Here is a 20026-nt window from a genome sequence, read left to right on the forward strand (position 1 = left end):
CAGCCCCCCCCCCCCTGCACATGAGGACAACGTATATTGGCTCGGCGTGAAAACCGAGCCGATATACGTTCGTGTGACTTCACCCTCAGTCTGTTATAACATGGGGAGCTCACCTAGGAGACTAAGCTACACTCCCTACTAGTTCATTAGAAACAACACCATAACAATTAGTGCCCATCCCTTTTAGAGCTGAAATTAGAAAAAGTGAGAAATGGAGAAATGGAGCCTGTAGAAAGGGCACACTGCTGACAAAATATTGGCAACATTTCGGGGGAAATATACTAAAATTGCTCAAGTATACAGGTAACAGATTATTTTGAAAATTCATTAAAAAAAATAGGAACACTTTATATTCGGCGCATCTCATGATATAAGATCAGGATATGGGGTGCAATCAAAATTAACAGACAAGGAATGCCATAATACTTGCAGAATATATGCTATTGAAATGCTGTAAAAATCAACACGTAATTAGAAAATGTCTAGTAAACATAATGAATTAAATAGAAACAGAAGATTGATAGCAAAAAAGAACACATGAATGATCCATCTAGGTCTTCTCTTATATTAGTTCCTTTTTAATTTTTCTTTTGGGATAGATATATGTTTATTTCAGGCATGCTTAAATAGTCATTGCATTTTGAGATAACTTGTAATAATATGACAGCGGATGTGATAACTAACAAAATTGCAGATCGCTTTATTTACCTAAAATTATGGTTTAGCGCCGAAAAATTCCCTGATATTCACTCTGTCACTTCCATGTTTTATTACAGACTATGTGAGAACATATATATAGAAATGTTCATTTTTCTGTGATGTATGATTTTTAATTGCTTTATATGTACCCAATAGTTTAACCCCTTTAGGACATGGCCTATTTTGGCCATAAGGACGCAACAATTTTTGGCGGATTTTCATCTCCACTTTTCACAAGCCATAACTTTTTTATTTTGCCGTTGGCAAGGCCATATGAGAGCTTAATTTTTGTGTGGTGAACTGTAGTTTTCATTGGTATCATTTTTTGGGTACATATAATGTATTATAAAACTTTAAGAAATTTTTTTGGAGGGCAGGAAGAAAAAAGATCAATATTTTTTTTTCACAGCGTTAACCCTTTCCAATCCAATTTGTCTCCGGGTTTTCCTAGGGGGCTTACTCTTTTTCTGCCATTATACAATAGCGCTATATGCTGGCTAAAGCCAGTACTGCATGAAGTGACACATTGGCTGGCAATGTACAGTAAGAGAACCCCGACGGACGTCTTCCAACATTGGAGCTGTACAGCCTTAAATCATAATGTCTTCAGACGTTAGACAGTGGATTGGAAAGGGTTAATCATGCAGTGTAAATGACATGATAATTTTTTTCTGTGGGCTAGTACAATTACAATAATATCAAAATTTTATTTTTCTTTCAGATTTTTCCACTTTTTGGGAATTTTCTTTTTACATCATTGCATTCAAAGTCTAATAGTTTTTTTTTATTTTTCCCTCGACAGAGCTCTGTGAGGGCTTGTTTTTTGCGTGCTAAGCTGTACTTTTTACTGGCACCATTTTGGGGTACATATGGCTTTTTTATTGCTTTTTTGGGAGGCAAAATAAACAAAATAAGCATTTCGCCTTCATTTTTAGGGGTTTTTTATAAATTTTTTTTTTGCCGGACAGGATAAATAGCATGTTCAATTTATTGTACTGGTTATTATCAATACAATGATACCAAATTTGGGGGCTTTAAAAAAATATATTATACACACAAAGGAAAGTGCCCAAAAAACGTTTTTTTTATTTATTTTTTAAGTCCCTATATGGGACTTGAACCATAAAAGCTATGATCGCTATGATAATGAATTGCAGTACTTCTGCAACCCATCGGCTCTCCACGACAGATGGGTCCAACTGCTGGAACTCCCATTGATCCAGAAAACTTGCACCCACTGTGTCCCTGGATTTTAACAGCTGTGACAGCACATGTCTGCCACTGCATTATTCACTTTAATGGGACCTCCGGAAACAGTTATGTTCAAGAACTTGTCAGTCCGTGGTGGTTCCATTGAAGTGGATGGGATTGCCAGAGATTTCAAGCACTTGAGCTTGGTTCTCTCAGGCAGTTCACATTGAAGTGAATGGAGTAATGGAGTATATATTCTGCCACCGCTGTAAAAGTTCAGGGACATGCCGGATGCGATTTCTCAGGATCAGTGAGGTCCCAGCAGCTGGACCACCACTGATTGACAACTAATCCCCTATCCCGTGTATATAGGACAACCTGCTGAGATGGGTATACCCATTTAAAGCATTTTATGTGCTTTCCAGTTACACTATCACCTCTTCAGTCTTTTGAAGTGCTTAATATATCCACCACATATGTGATATGTGTAGCTGATAAAATATTTCCAGTGTATTTAGGAAGATCAGTGAGTTTTCATTCTAAAGATCAAAATTCAAAACCAGAAGTAGATAAAAAATGCTACCATTGCAATCTCAATGGTTCTGACCACTGTAATCAATAAAATTAGAACACTATAGACTATAAAATGAGTCTATTAATTTACAGCAATCTCCTCAAGAAGAAATACCAATTGTAAATACAGAGGTCTGTACAGAAAAAAAATAATTCTTCACATTAAAAAAAATTCAATCTTGGATATTACGCATGTGGTCTTTTGTTAACATCAAACAGTTTAGGTTGCAGTAAATTTATTTAAAATGATCCTATTTATAACTCATGGGAAAACCATATTGGTAAAGTCCATGATCTGTGACCATCACTGATTTTCAGAACAAAGGAGCTTTACAGAATGTTTATATCCTTTTGAAACTCAGAGAGTTCTGTTACAATCTCTTAAGTGGTCCATTCAGTAACAGAAATCTCTGAGCAGTATCAAAGGGTTTTTAATAGAGATGAGCGAGCACCAAAATGCTCGGGTGCTCGTTACTCGAGTCGAACTTCCCGCGATGCTCAAGGGTTTATTTCGAGTAACGAACCTCATTGCAGTCAATAGGCGACCCGAGCATTTTTGTATGGGACCTATGCTCCGCTAAGGTTTTCATTTGTGAAAATCTGGGAAATTCAAGAAAGTGATGGGAACGACACAGAAACGGATAGGGCAGGCGAGGGGCTACATGTTGGGCTGCATCTCAAGTTTCCAGGTCCCACTATTAAGCCACAATAGGGGCAAGAGTGCCCCCCCCCCAACAATTCTTACTTCTGAAAAACTCTCATTAGCAAGGCAGCATACCTTAGCTAAACACCACACTACCTCCAACAAAGCACAATCACTGCCTGCATGACACTTCGCTGCCACTTCTCCTGGGTAACATGCTGCCCAACCGCCCATTTCAGTAATAGTAGCAGTCAAGACAGGCCCCGGTAACAATTCCGAAGCAGCAGTATAGGGGGAGCACAGTATTAGTTCCATTTCAGTAGTAATAGCAGTCTAGACAGCCCCAGTAACATATCACTAGCAGCAGTATAGAGGGAGCACAGTATTAGTTCCATTTCAGTAGTAGTAGCAGTCTAGACAGGCCCCAGTAACATATCACTAGCAGCAGTATAGGGGGAGCACAGTATAGGGGGATCATGTAACGGACACAGCAGAGCCAGGAAACAATTATGCGCAAGCCTGTAGTCAGACCTAGGTGCGTATGACTGAGCTACTGGAATTCACAGGGCAGAACCAGTCAAGTGGCCAAAGGCCAGTGGTAGGCCTTAAGTATTTTGCTTCAATTTTTTAAAATGGTGAGGTGAAAAACCAGACAGACACCGTATGCAGCGTATATATGTATACTCTTTCCCTCTGGCGGGATGACGGCGATCATGTAACGGACACAGCAGAGCCAGGAAACTATTATGCGCAAGCCTGCTGTAACGCTTAGCTGGGTAATAATGAGCGACTACTACCCCCAGCAGACACGCAGTAAACTGTAGACGGTCACAGGCTTAGCTGGTTAATAATGAGCGACTACTACCCCCAGCACACACGCATTAAACTGAAGACGGTCACAGGCAGCCCAAATATAGTATTTTTTCCCAATTTTTGGGAAAAAGCCCACTGCCTATATAGCCTGTATATGGATTTCCCTGTTGGAGGATGACTGTGGTTATTAAAAGCACAGTGCAGCCAGAAAAAATTATGCGCAAGGCTGGGTAATAATGAGCGACTACTACCCCCAGCAGACATGCAGTAAACTGTAGACGGTCACAGGCTTAGCTGGGTAATATTGAGCGACTACTACCCCCAGCACACACGCATTAAACTGAAGACGGTCACAGGCAGCCCAAATATAGTATTTTTTCCCAATTTTTGGGAAAAAGCCCACTGCCTATATAGCCTGTATATGGATTTCCCTGTTGGAGGATGACTGTGGTTATTAAAAGCACAGTGCAGCCAGAAAAAATTATGCGCAAGGCTGGGTAATAATGAGCGACTACTACCCCCAGCAGACATGCAGTAAACTGTAGACGGCCACAGGCTTAGCTGGGTAATATTGAGCGACTACTACCCCCAGCACACACGCAGTAAACTGAAGACGGTCACAGGCAGCCCAAATATAGTATTTTTTTCCAATTTTTGGGAAAAAGCCCATTGCCTATATAGCCTGTATATGGATTTCCCTGTTGGAGGATGACTGTGGTTATTGAATGCACAGTGCAGCCAGAAAAAATGATGCGCAAGGCTGCAGTAACACCTAGCTGGGTAATAGTGAGGGACTACTACCCCCAGCAGACACGCAGTAAACTGAACACGGTCACAGGCAGCCCAAAGATTTTTTTTTCCAATTTCTTTGAAAAAGCCCACTGCCTATATAGCCAGTATATCTCTTTCCCTGTACCACTGTCCCTGCCTCACCAGTACTGCCCCTATACTCAGTAAAGTGACTGCAGACTGAGGACGCTATGGTCTGCACGCCCGATATACAAAAAAAAAAAAAAAGGGCAAAACTGCTAAAAGCAGCCTCAACAGTACTGCACACGGTCAGATGTGGCCCTAAGAAGGACCGTTGGGGTTCTTGAAGACGAAGATAACAGCCTAACACTCTCCCTATAGCAGCTACAGCAGGATGGCACTTTCCCTAATGTCTCTCAGCGTGCATCTGTGGCGAGCCGCGGCCGGCCCCAGTTTATATACTCGGGTGTCACCTGATCTCCCCAGCCACTCACTGCAGGGGGGTGGGATAGGGCTGGAACTTCACAGGAGGAAGTTGTAATGCCTTCCTTGTGTTTCTATTGGCCAGAAAACGGCGCAAACCTTTCTGGGAAGAAAATGGAAGTGACTCGAACACCGCGTGGTGCTCGTCTCGAGTAACGAGCATCTTGAGTACCCTAATGCTCGAACGAACATCAAGCTCGGACGAGTATGCTCGCTCATCTCTAGTTTTTAACTGTACGATCCTGTGGTAGTCTAGGATCACAAGCTTTACCAACTTGATACTTTTGCACATATCTATGACTTATTAGGCATATGAGTTCCAATAGAAAGGAATTGTGTGTTCAAACATCAGTATCGCATTGTGGAAAAATACTGCAGGTTTGAGAATTTATAAAAATATTTGCAGTTGATATTTGCTGACAAGAATAAGCAGATTTGAATGCATCAAGGAACAGTACAATACCTTAATAACACATCACTGTTAAAGAGAACTAATAGGGCAAACAAATGTACAGAAGGTTCAATAGATCCATGGTCTATCATGGTCTAGGTGTGGTGATATAAGGCTCTGTTCATATTACTGCCTTGGCTTACAAAAGCCATATTATCCTTGATTTCAAAAATACTAAGACGCCCAATGGAAGCCCGTGAACAATGTCTTAGACTGGAATAAGGGATCGTCAAAATACCTGTTACTGCATATTGATCCCAGTCATTTCTCATCAGCCCTAAACAAACAAGCATGGTGGTTTAGGGGTTAGCACTGTTTCCTTGCCTGACCCAGGGCAACATCTGCATGGAATTTGCTTATTCTCCTTGTGTTTGTGTGGGTTTCTCCCACATTACAAAAACAAATTAACAGTCAAAATAGTTTTTAAGCCCCGCTTGAGGAAAGGGCCCAATATAAGTAATGATAATTTGTATATGCAACACCCCATAGTGCTGACTTGTCATGGTGGCACTTACCATGCTCTGGTCCCAGAGGGATGACACGCAGCCAAGGCCAGTGTAGTATCGCAGGCCAGCTTCGACACCCCTAGAATAGGGAATACCAATAAACAGGATGGAGGGAGTATTAGTACTTATCACTTGTGACGCCACCGTTCCCACATACCGGTATGCTATGCGGTGGAGAAATTAACACAGAGACTTGTGTATCGTAGCTCGGTCCCCAGGAATGGTTAGGGCCCGGTATAACCTATACTTAGATAATAAACTTTTTACAACAGGTAATGCAGGTACAATTCACTTTAAGTTACAGCAGGCTATAGTCCAGAGGTAGGGAGGATACATAGGATGAATACGGTCATACATTCCATGTTATCTGTATGTCATCGGTCCTGGATTGGGAGCACTCCAGAGGAGGAAGGAGTCACTCCACAGACTCTCTGGCAGACAATTATTAAAGAAGGCTTAGCCAATACACACGGTAGTCCCCTGGGTGTCACTATAAAGTACCTCTGTGCAGTGATCCTAACTGTGGACGGCCACACAGGTAAAGACTGTAGTGTGAGTGGGTACCTGATTTAGAACCTTGGTATGGCTCTCTCTCTCTTTCTCTCTCTCTGATTACAGGACTCACTCCTTCACATCCACACTCCAAATGCTACGGGATATCGCTGCTCTACCTCCATCTTCACCTACATGGAAGCTGAAGGTGCTTCCATGTGGCTCTGTGTTAGCACTCTCTTGTGTCCCTGAACGAGATGGCAGACCACAGGTTGAAGACAGAATTCCTTTCCCACTCTCAAACACTCACATTTATAACCTCACGTGTACCACATAACATGGCAAACTAATACATTTACATGCAGGCAGTGATTTTTTTACTGTTAACCTCTCCAGTGCAGCAGCTGTGCAACACACACACTGGATATCACAAGACATACTTTGCACAGTGCATCTACATAGGACAAAACATGTATGGCATTTATGGAGGGGACCAGGATCATGTTCTGGGCCACTACATATACAGTGCTGTGGAATATGTATGTGCTATACAAAAGAGGAAAATAAAATATATAAATCTGTAAATAACTATATAAACTTGTCTATTTCGTAGTTCAATGCTTTCGTCTTACAAAATTCCATTACACATTGTGTTGTCCCATTCTGTGGAATGCAGACTTGGAGCAATGATGTGCTAAGAACTAATAAGTGAAAATTTGACTGGTGTTATTGGGGATATTTAAGATGCAGACTATGTGTTCTGAATATGATTGTTTTCATACTCATTAGGGTATTAAATCTAGTACAGGAAATGAGCATAAATATGGATGAATCTCCCCACACCACTTTTGCATCATTGCCCATAAATCTGTAATTCAATAACAAATTCTAATTGCATGATATTTAGCATCTCAGACACCAATTAAGTTCTTAGGAAAATACACGCATAAACACATAATAAACCACATATGCTAATTCAAACCATTCTCTTGAAGAACTAAAAGGAAACAGCAAATGTGAGGTGTGCCAGTGTTACCAGGACTGGCTGAAAACAAACAATACAACATGGCTACGGGAGGATACATTTAGAAAAAAAAGTATAATATGTGCTGTAAACACATTTTTCTATGCCTGCCCCCCTCACCTGATTGCCTGTCACACTCTAGCGGTGTCCTCTGGGTATTGTAGCCACTAGCATGCAGTGTAGCCCCCTGTTAGATGCTTATAAGGCACCATCTTGAGAATGGCATTTTTTAGTTTCACTTTCAAATGTATCCCATGATGCATCCAAGCAGCATTAATTAGAGGTTATACCATTTCTGTCTGCTGGGAGAAAGTTTAATTATAATTACTTTCTATATTAACCTACATAAGCTAATATAAATGTGTAACAGTAGGAGTGTGATCACTGTCATCAACTGTGCTTGTAGTTTCTGTATGCCCCTCTAGGCAGTTTCTGTGGTAGGGTCCATGCAACAGCGTAATACAGGCTTAGAAATTGACTAGTTTTAGACAGCAAGTAAGTCTGGGCTGGTCAGAATCAAGACCACATAACCTGCTGAGGAAAAAAGGACAGACGTTATAGATAGAAATTACTAACCAAGTTAACACAAGCCACTTATATATACTGGGGGAATAGCTACACAATTAATGAAAAATAATCACTGGCATCGCCCTTTGTTCTGTCTTCTTACACGTTCACACAGTGTGCAGTCTGACATTCAGTTTAACCATTTCTGTCTTCTAAATAAACAAACTGTTCTTCTTAATCTGACAGGTTTATCGGTTAACAGATCGTAGAATACGAGTGTGCATTTGATGCGATTAATTGGTAAAACTTTAAGAATACAGATAATTCCCATAAGTATGATGCATAGGAAGCATGCATAACATTACATAACTGTGACATGAATGCACATGGTAAAATGGCTGCTACACATAGTATTGCATAACTAATAGAGATGAGCGAGCGTACTCGTCCGAGCTTGATACTCGTTCGAGTATTAGTGTGTTCGAGATGCTCGTTACTCGTAACGAGTACCACGCGATGTTCGAGTTACTTTCATTTTCTTCCCTGAGAAATTTGCGCGCTTTTCTGGCCAATAGAAAGACAGGGAAGGCACTACAACTTCCCCCTGCGACGTTCAAGCCCTATACCACCCCCCTGCAGTGAGTGGCTGGCAAGATTAGGTGTCACCCGAGTATTAAAATCTGCCGGCCCGCGGCTCGCCACAGATGCGTTCTCACTTAGCTGAGGGAAAGTGCTGTTGATGCCGGGGCTGCTATAGGGAGAGTGTTAGGAGTGATTTTAGGCTTCAAGAACCCCAACGGTCCTTCTTCTCTATATGCGCTCAATGGGGCCGGCGGCAGCAGCGCCGACCCCATTGAGAACATATAGAAGACAAATCCTTCTTCTCTGCCACAGCTGTAACAGCTGTGGCAGAGAAGAATGATGTTTGCCCATTGAATTCAATGGAGCCGGCAATACAGCCGACTCCATTGAAATCAATGGGCTGCCGACAATCGCAGGATGAATTGTCGGGAAGGGCTTAAATATATAAACCCTTCCCTGCAATTCATCCAGAAAAGTGTTAAACTAAAACATATATATATACTGACCTGCTACCGGCAGCCGGAGTTCCGCGCGGCCGTCCTGCAGTGGGTGTGAAGGGGGTGTGAGTCAGACCTGCCCCCTGATTGGCTCAGCGCTGAGCCAATCAGAGGCAGGTCTGACTCACACCCATTCAGTGGGTGTGAAGGGGGCATGAGTCAGACCTGCCCCCTGATTGGCTCAGCGCTGAGCCAATCAGGGGGCAGGTCTGACTCACACCCCCTTCACACCCACTGCAGGACGGCCGCGCGGAACTCCGGCTGCCGGGAGCAGGTCAGTGTATATATATATATTTTTTAGTTTAACACTTTTCTGGATGAATTGCAGGGAAGGGCTTATATATTTAAGCCCTTCCCGACAATTCATCCCACACTCGCCCGCAGCGCATTGCTTTCAATGGAGCAGGCTGTATTGCCGGCTCCATTGAATGCAATGCGCTGGACAGCTCCGCCCGATTTTCGGGCACCGGTCACGCGATTTGCGGATGCACATCCGTCATGCGATCCGCAAATCGCGCGAAAAAACGCCCGTCTGACTAAGGCCGCGTTTTTCGCGCGATTTGCGCACGCGTCCAGCGAATTTTTATCGCACACATGAGCGCTTTTTATGCGCTCGTCCGATAAATTATAGAACAGAAATCGCAGATCGCACCTATCTGCGATCTGCGATTCCTGTTCTCTTCTCTATATGCGCTCAATGGGGCCGGCGGCAGCAGCGCCGACCCCATTGAGAACATATAGAAGAGAAATCATTCTTCTCTGCCACAGCTGTAACAGCTGTGGCAGAGAAGAACGATGTTAGCCCATTGAATTCAATGGAGTCGGCTGTATTGCTGGCTCCATTGAATTCAATGGGCTAACATCGTTCTTCTCTGCCACAGCTGTTACTGCTGCGGCAGAGAAGAACGATCTTTATGGTGACAGTGCGGGGGGGGGGGGCCCACTCTTGCCGCTATTGTGGCTTAATAGTGGGACCTGGGAACTTGAGATGCAGCCCAACATGTAGCCCCTCGCCTGCCCTATCCGTTGCTGTGTCGTTCCCATCACTTTCTTGAATTGCCCCGATTTTCACAAATGAAAACATTAGCGAGCATCGGCGATATACAAAAATGCTCGGGTCGCCCATTGACTTCAATGGGGTTCGTTACTCGAAACGAACCCTCGAGCATCGTGAAAATTTCGTCCCAAGTAACGAGCACTCGAGCATTTTGGTGCTCGCTCATCTCTAATAACTAACTAAACAGTTATAACTCCCTAAGTAACAACACAACTGACCACTGAACAGCTCTGCATAGCATACTGTCTCAGAAACAAGGGTAGCTTTCTTACCAGATATACTTTTACAACGATAGTGGAATTTGAAGAGGAGGGTGCAGAAGGCAGGTCTAAACTCTGTCTTGAAGCTGGAAGTTCCTCTTTCCCACAATGCCTTGCAAACTACCCATTAAACATTAGTCTTTATGACAGAAAAACAAAGTGTAATACATTTTAAACAGCGCTAGATGGTGCTGTAACCACTCTACACCTAAAATGGGCTGCTATGTTACTTCGATTTCTGCTGGGCAGAACACTCTTTAAGGGGGTTTGTGTGACTTTAATATTAATGGGCTTAAGATAGTCCATAAATATCAAAATCGGTGCTGGTCTGACTACTGGCACCATCCCAATCAGCATAATTAACCCCTTCCCACTCCATGACATACATTTATGTCCTGCAGTGCTAGGGTATGTATGAAGAGAGATTGCTGCGCAACCTCTCTTTATTACAGCTGATACCTGCGGGCAACAGCTGCAATCAGCCGCACGGCTGATCATGGCTATTAACCCTTAAAATGCTGCTGTCTATTCTGACAGCGGTGTTTAAATTCCTTATGGCCATTTTAAGTCCCTTATGGCCCCCCTGCGATGAGATAGCAGGCAGACGTGCGGGTGGCATGGCAGCCGGGGGTCTTCTGAAAAGCCCCAAGGCTGCCTTAGCAGACTGCCTATTTACCCCGTATGGTGAACGTCGCCCAAAAGAAAAAAAATAAAGAACGCCAGAAATGCACTTTTTCAGTAACTCTGCCTCCCAGAAAAAAAGCAATAAAAAGCGACTAAAAAGTCATATGTATTCCAAAATAATACCAGCATAAACTACAGGACATCTCGCAAAAAATGACCCCGAACACAACGATACCGATGGAAAAATAAAAAAGTTATTGAACGCAGAAGATGGCGGCAGAAAATAATTGTAAATGATTAAATGTGTTTGAAAAAAAATACAAGTAGTACAGCAAAAAAACTATTTAAGTTTGGTATCGTATTAATCGTACTGACCCCTAGAGTAAAGTTATAATGTCATTTTGTTGCAGTTTGTGCACTGTAGAAACAAGACGCACTGAAAGATGGCGGAATGTCATTTTGTTTTTTCATTTTACTCCACTTAGAAGTTTTTAAAAGTTTTTCAGTACATTATATGGTACTTTAAATAGCACCATTGAAAAATACAACTCGTCCTGCAAAAAACAAGCCCTCATACAGCTACATCAATAGATACATAAAGGAGTTACGATTTTTTAAAATGGGAAAAAACGAAAATGGAAAAAAAGGGCTGTGTCATTAAGGGGTTAAAAGTTTGCCACGCTTGAGTGAGCACTGCAGCCTCTTTGTTGTTTTCCTGGCACAGCTCCATATGTTTTGTAATGTCTGTGCCTGGTACTGCAGCTGATTTTTACATTACTTCCCATGCTTTTAAATGAAAAGAACTAGGCCTTGTAAACAGTGAAGAGAACATAGCACTCACCAGAACACCTTAGCCCAGCTGATCTAGGGGGTGTTGGGATAGGCCATCAATATCAAAGTCCCAGAAAACCATTTCATAAACCTTATGAGAATCATGATGCTTTAGTATGTATATAATCCTAGACTATAGTTTATATAGGACATATACTATAACTCTAGAGGACTTTTGTTACTGAACATGCTAATTTAAAAATTACACTACAGCTAGTTAGTATACAGTTGTATGATCTTTTATTGTGCTTTCTTGTACTTTTCAATTTTATTGTGTAGCAAGAAACAAATGCACAAAGTATACAATGTGTTCAACTGATTGGAAGGGCAAGGGGGTCTAATTTAGGAACTCTCTTTTTCTCTTTTACGTAAGCAGAGGACTTTAAAATGTACATGATGCAAAATTGAGGCTTTATATTCACAACAACCGGGTAGCCACAGGTTGCAGAGCACTGGCCCAAAGCCAAGGACAATATACAGTGCAGTACAGTGCTAGGCAAAGGAGAATCTAAAAATTTGCAATAAAATTAATGAACACTTGGATTCCTATTATTTTTATCATATGGTCTTTAATGTATGTTTTCTGTGTTAAGAAGCTGTGGGGGAAAATGTACAATGCTTCCTTCAAAACTGTTTAAAAAGGCTTCCAGCCTGGGGCGTAGCTAAAGGGGATGCGAGGCATGCAGTTGCACCCTGGCCCAGAAGCTTTAGGGGGCCCATAAGGCCTCTCATTTCTATATAGGGAGCCCAGTACTTTGACTAAAGCATTATAATTGGGGGTCCTGTTAAAAAAAATTTGCATTGGGGTACAGAAGCTTCACATTACACCTCTGCTTCCAGCAGTGAGATTATATCCAACCAGGTGAGGGTAATCCACAGAGGCAGATTAGTCATAGGCTCTACAGGGAGAAATTCAGGTAGAGGATCAAGTCTGGATTGGTCTGGTCAGACAGCGCCTGTGTCATCACCTGTGCAGATGAGAGTCACTGCTCTCGTTGCAACAGAGTTTAGGATTGATGCAAGAATGGAGAACTTGCTACATATTCCACTCTCCGGCTAGCTCAGAGGATCCAAGGAGCAGCTGTAGGCTGCCTGGGGGAGGGGGTGGAGAACTTTTTATTATAGAAGACAATGCGGTTGTGTAGTGTGGAGGTGCTGATAGCACCTGTGTCATCATAAGTGGATGTGGCGTCTCCTCCTTTTTGGCGCAATAAAGGGCTGAGCAGGTGCAACTGTACACTGCACTCAGCTCATCCAGGCCCAGAAAAACGAGCAATGATATCTCAACACACAAATTAAACATCAGGCAATAATTGTGCTGGCCCCCACTGATAGCAATTTGGACCCACCTATAACATAAGGCTACATTTCAATGTTTTTCTTCCAGGGCCATTTTGAATTCCCAGTCCACCTCTGGAAACCCACAATATAGGTAGGTATTACCTAAATTGGACAGTCCATTTAACCATTAATATGTTTGTAATGAAGACCAAAATAAACAGTTCACAAACTTTTAAATAATTACATTTAAAATACATTTTTATATTAAAATATTTTATTTAAATGGAAAATGATAAAGATTACAAAAATACAAATATTATTACAAATATTAAGAGATTGTACATTTTTACACCATTTACATGATAAAAATTTTGTCACTGAAATATCACTGAATAAAAAAAAGAACTTTATTCAACAGTCTAATAAGATTCATTAACTGTTCTTGATAGTAACAAAAAAAAGAATGATTAAAATATTAACACTGCTAAATATTGGTACCACTGGTACGAACATATAACATCCACAGGAATATAAGGATATGCTTAGTCATTACTGTTTATTCATCAGTTGCTTAGACCTACTATACAAATACAAAATGTGATACGTGATACAATCCAAACCAAAGTGTGGTTTAAGAAGCATCCTGGCCAACAGACATCTTTGTAATTAGGCACAGACACACTTTACATACAATATATATAAGTTATAGGTTTATCATGTGTGTCCAATGTCATGAGTTGTGTTTCACGGAATTGGCATGGATACTTTGCAAGTGATTTGTATGATGCATTGAAAAGATTTAGATTATGGCAAAGCAACATTGTGTAAATTCGTTATAATTGCTTAAGAAGAATGGGTGGATTTGGATTGCGGATTCCAAGATTACCGTCCGCGCGGGAAATCCACATTATTTGTGTATTCGGCAAGCTGAAAAAAAAAAATCGAAGTATACTCTATTTTGCCGCAAAATCCATGCAGATGTCCTCCATTGAAGTCAATGGACGGTCATCCAACCCGCAGCCCATGTGCACTTAACATTGCGTATGCGCTTCAGGTACCCGTGTCCTCGCTAAGCGACGGTGCGGGAAATCCAAACAAACAAAAAACCCTATACTGCACATGAGCGCCGTAGTCATTTGCAATACAGTGGAAACAGGTACGCAGGGTCAATGGCCGGGCTCACATCCGGAATCCGCTGTGGGCCTCCAGCATGCGGAATCCCATCCCCCTATGTGAGCCTGGCCTCACATTGTAGTCTTTCAGTATTTTTTTCTGTTTATACAGCTAACATTTTTTTTCTAAAAAAAAAGTATATACATTTCTACATGTAGTATTAATATTATCATCACAAATTGACAGAATGGTATGCACGAACAGGTGACACGCTCTTGCATAGCAAGAGAAGTCACACAAGAACATTCAGCTTTTTTATATATACATAATACTGTTAAGAAGTTAATTACTGAACTAAATGTACTTTTAATATAAAATAGACTGACAATATGCTGCATATGTTGTAAGAAACTAGGTGCTTTATAGTTTAGCTCTGCTACTGTGTACACTATATGATATTTAATAACTGGTAACAGTTTATGCATATAAGTATATTTGTGTATTAAATTCGTAATATTCTGCTATTGGGTAACATGGGATGTGTATTGTAAATTACAAAGGGTTTATGTTTTGTAAATATCAGCTAATGGAAACTGAAAGCTTGTACAGTGTATAACATAAAGGAAGCAATACATAAAATAGTTTAGAGAGTTTCTTTGAAAACCATTATATACTGTATTGCTATCTCGCAGCAGGACTTCAACTCTATTACACAGGTTTTGTTATTCATAGGTTTCCATGAATTACTGTGCATCTATATTTTGAAGTCTCCTAGTAGTTTTATAAAAAATATTTCTTAAAGGGGTTGTCCAAGTTATTAAAGGTCATCTCACCTAGCCTGCTGTGGTCTAAAATAAGAAATAAACTAGGTTATCTGCCCGCTTGTCCCCCACCACAAGCTCTGGTCTCCATTGTCTGTGTTTACAGAAGCTTCTGCAGCCAATAACTTCTGTTTGTAGACGATTCAGGCTGACTGCGGCCTCTAAAGACGACATCAGCAGAGAGAACAGTGAATGAGTAGGGAGTGGGGAGAGGTGAGTGTCAGCTGTTTTCTTTTTTTTGTATCATGGGGGAAAGCGGTGAAATGGCCTTGCATAACTCGGACAACCCTTTAATATAGCTTCATAGCAGCCAGAGGTCTAGTATTTGATACAGAGCTGCCTCAATAGAAACAGCTTTGAAATGAAACATTCTGGCTGCCTAAAGCCACCACTAGAGGGAGTTTTAGAGCACATTGCATTTACTATTGTATTATTGAGTTCAATACATAAACAGTTTGCAGTAAGCTCCCTAGCCCTCTTGGTGGCTGGATGTTAGGTTTTAAAACTATGTCTATGAAGGTGTATTTGTATCTATATATTACAAATTCTATACACTATAAAGCAGGGGTTCACAGCATTTTCTGGTTCCTAGGGCCACACTGTCATAATGAACCACTCTCATAGGCCACAATAAAGTTTAAAGGGTAGTATCATTTGACACATTTATGGCATGTCAAAGTACTGTACAAGCCATAAATCTCTGATAAGCTGTAGCCCTGGAAGTGGAACCTGCACCTATCAGGGGAACAGAGGTGCCCTTCTCCCATGTACAGCATTCTAGAGGAAGAGACCATGCATGCACATGGCTCTCTACATTTTATTTCAGAGCGTTGTGGTAACTAGTTAACATTTTACAACTCCCATAAGCTATAATGGAGAGAGTTGCATGAATAGACGGTGCCATCTTTAACTTTCCAGAATGCCAAACAAGAATGAAGGGATCCCATTCTCCTGATATATTTGGGACCCAGTGATGGCTACGTAGTACCTGCTTATCACTGCTCTTGAGCTGCATGCTACGCCTTTTATCTCTGACTTGGAAACTACATGTGAGCAGCCACACACAGATATGCATTGCTATGTCCAGATGGTTGGGCAAGTGCACAGAATAGCATCACAGGCAGTATGTGGGTTCCGTACTCTGCCCATAAAGATATATTAGGAAATGAATCTACACTGCAATATTGAACCTATTTAGATACAAATGATATTCAAAACCAAGATGGCATTTAAGAATAGACAATCCCTTTATAGATGGGTGGCCTGGAATAATGATTTAAATTGTCTTTCTATTTAAACACTTTTCACTTGACAATTGGTCTTGCTATAATAATGTTTGATTGACATATATACCATATTTTTCGCTTTATAAGACGCATCGGTATATAGGACGCACCCCTGTTTTAGAGAGGGAAAATGGGGGGAAAAAATTTTAAACTCACCCAGGGACAGCGCAGGGTTAGTGCCGGGTGACGGAGCAGAGGGAGCAGCAGAGGTCCGAAAAACCGGCGCTCCATATCACAGCAGTGCATCTGTGCAGCAGGAGGAAGAAAGGAAGCCGTTTGGTGGAGACGGGGAGCAGCAGTAGTACCTGCCAGCGCTCAGGACCAATCACAGGTATGTATGGGCGGCAGTGGGGAGGAGACTGGTCGCACATTTGTTTGTGCGATGGCGAGTTTAAAACGCAATCGCGTGAACTAAATCGCGTTCACGCGTTAAATTCGCCATCACTCTAAAACTAATTTTTTGGCACATACACTTTATAAGACGCAGCAACTTTCCCCCCGCTTTGGAGTGGGAAAAAGTGTGTCTTATAAAGCGAAAAATACGGTAATTAACATGCCATAAAATTATTATTTGGATTCCAACCATTGTGACCTCTACCAATCGTGAGAACAAGGATGCTTCAGCCCTTCTCACTGGCAGAAAGATGGCTGTATATGTATGGCCCCTTAAAGAAGTAGCCAAGTACAAAAATGCATCTGTTTCCATATCCACCTTTATTCGTTGATTTGGGAACACCTGGGGGGTGAGTGGGTCGGGAGATGGTATAGTCTCTCCCCAAGGAAAGCAACCAAAAGGGCTGTGGGGACACCTTGAAGGTGAGTGAGGAGACTTATAAGGCGATGCTAACTCCTCTGGGTAATTTATGCAAATAAGGAAGATGGAAAATACCTCTGCAGCGCCACCTATTAGATGGCAGCATTCCTACAAATCAATGTGACTTTCTAACAAGTCTTAACAATGATTGGGCATAGGAAGCCAGAGAACCATGCAGATACAGCTGTTTCGGGGTGTTTGCTCCTCCTGGGTGCGCAGTAGGTTTCTGGCTTAGTTCGTGAGAGGCCTGCGACATGTGTCAGGAGAAGTGACATGTCTCCTTAAGGAGGCCTGCGATGTGGGTCTGGAGGGGTGTCATGTTTCTGACCAAATCACAATATGGAGAGGCCAGCACTGCTAGGAGAACAGAATGTATCCAAGTACAAGCACAGAAACTATTTAATTCCTGACTCAGACAGTTAGTAGATAAGATCTTAAACATGTAGAGACCATGTAATCTTTTGGCAAGGCAAATTGGCATAAATTTTAATTCTCAATGTGGATTTCATAGATGATTCAAGGATTTAAGCGATATCTAGAAACATAATATTTCTTGTGATACATTTGTTTATCACTTGGTGCATATAGTCTGTCACTTGCTTCATTCATCTCTTAATTGTTTTGTGCTGAAATGCATTTTCTATAGTAAGGGAGGGATGAACTTTAAAAGCTAAATTAACAGAGATTAGTTTTTCCTAATGTTATCCCCTTAAGGCCTTATTCACACAAGCGTTTTTCCGCTGCTATATAGCAATGTTTGTACGTCAGCCAAATATCGTGACCATCTGACACATTGGTTTCCAATGTATTCATTCAGATGAGCAACTTTAGCCACGTAAAAATGTTGCACCGTAAAAAAATAGGACATGTGCGACTAAAATTGGTGACTGAATTTATACACTCCCGGAAAAGATAGATCTTGCCTTATTTTTCGGCCAATATATGCTGGCGAGCTCCCATATTCTCCTATGGAAGCTGCAAAAAAAAGGGGAGGTGGAAGGAGTTTAGCAGTGTCCAGCTGCCTCTATTTAGGTATTAAAAGTCATTCCGAGGATTTATGCTGACAGATGGATTTTCGGGCTGCGGCATATTTTTTTGCTAATACGTCACACCCAGGCATGTGAATGGCCAAGAAATTGCAAACTTTGGCCATAACTCGATTGCGGCTTTTCTTCATTCACGTAATTTTATGGCGAGTGTAGGCGACCATAAAAACGCATATGCTCATGTGAATGATGCCCAAGGATGTGGCCCTTGATAGAATTGACAGCAGCATTTAAAGGGTAAACAGCCGGCACCATTAGCCCTTGATCCCACTCTGCCCCATTACATAAATATATGTCTCGTGGCATTAAGGAGTTATCAGAAATGCCACAACAATTGTCTAATTTTAACAATTTAAAATCTTCATTAAATTTGAATACCATTATGATTATGTTGTCTCAACTTGTACTCATCATTTAATTATCAAACAGCATAGTAGGGGAGACTAAGGGGGCTCAATGTGCAGACTCTTGTACATGGAAACACAAATGGGTTGAAAACCAATAGGAAGGTGGTTCAAAGTAAAATTCTAACACATAGTATTATCCTACCACCGAATTTTTATTTTTATTTAATTGGGCAATTCTTAGAATTAGCTATCTCTGATCATTCTCCTGCTGACTTTACAAATCTTCAGATTCTGTTTAAAAGTTAAATAATAAGGAAAATATTGTTCATACTCACATACAACACATATTTATAAACATTTCTTGCATTTACTGTTAATAAATAAAATGTTTCTATCCCCAGATATACCAGAACTAATGTAAGAATAGCAAAACCTGCTGTTTTTATTCTGTGTCCACCTCAGTAATTGCTCCAGGCTAGTCACATATGCTCAGCCTCGCTTCTCTCTATGCTCCACTGGGTATGTGGGGGAGGGGGGATGGGTAAGGGTGGATCTCTGATGTGGTGAGCGGCTGATTCTGAAGTTGATGCATCTTCTCTGATGTCAGAAGAGATGCCGAGCAAGTAATAAGAGAATTTAGCACTGTTACTGCAGAGAAGCAAGACAGGGTAGATGTGATTACCTTGAAACATTTACTGAGGTGGACTGGAAACAGAAAGCCTCTTCAATGAAAACAGTATAGCACTATTCTGACATTATCCTGGAATATTTGGGGATAGGAACATTTTTTAAGTGTAAATACAAAAAATGTTTAGAATAATGGGCTGGATTTAACTGGATTGTTTTATTACTCGAATCTAGGTTTCCTGATGAACCCATTATTTGCAGGGAAAATGTGTCGGAACCCTGTTATTTCTCAGTGTATATGACATTAATCCTATAGCCACTTTTTGTTATCAAGATTTATGTTTCATTCATTATTTTGTCAATTTATGTGACTCTTTTGGTATTCTAGTATATTCGCCATTTTTGGAAGGCTGGCTTTTTCTCTTCAGACCAATTTTGGTTTAACATAACAGGATACTTCTTTTTTCCCTAGCCCTCTAGTGAAGAGTGAACAAGAGTAAGGTCTTGCCCTTATCAGGACAGAGGCTCTGCTTAGGTAGTGCTGAATTATGGATTTAATAAGGTCTACATTATTGTTTTTAATTTTCCTTATTATTGGTTAAGTTGTATTATCTGTAAAGGGTTCTCATTTTTGGATTATTTCTTCAGTTTGTTGGGACTCCCAAGATATACACTAAAGGTTATAACTCTCCTCATTTGATTGTATTT

The sequence above is a fragment of the Eleutherodactylus coqui genome, chromosome 2 (assembly GCF_035609145.1).
Source record: "Eleutherodactylus coqui strain aEleCoq1 chromosome 2, aEleCoq1.hap1, whole genome shotgun sequence".
NCBI classification, from domain to species: domain Eukaryota; kingdom Metazoa; phylum Chordata; class Amphibia; order Anura; family Eleutherodactylidae; genus Eleutherodactylus; species Eleutherodactylus coqui.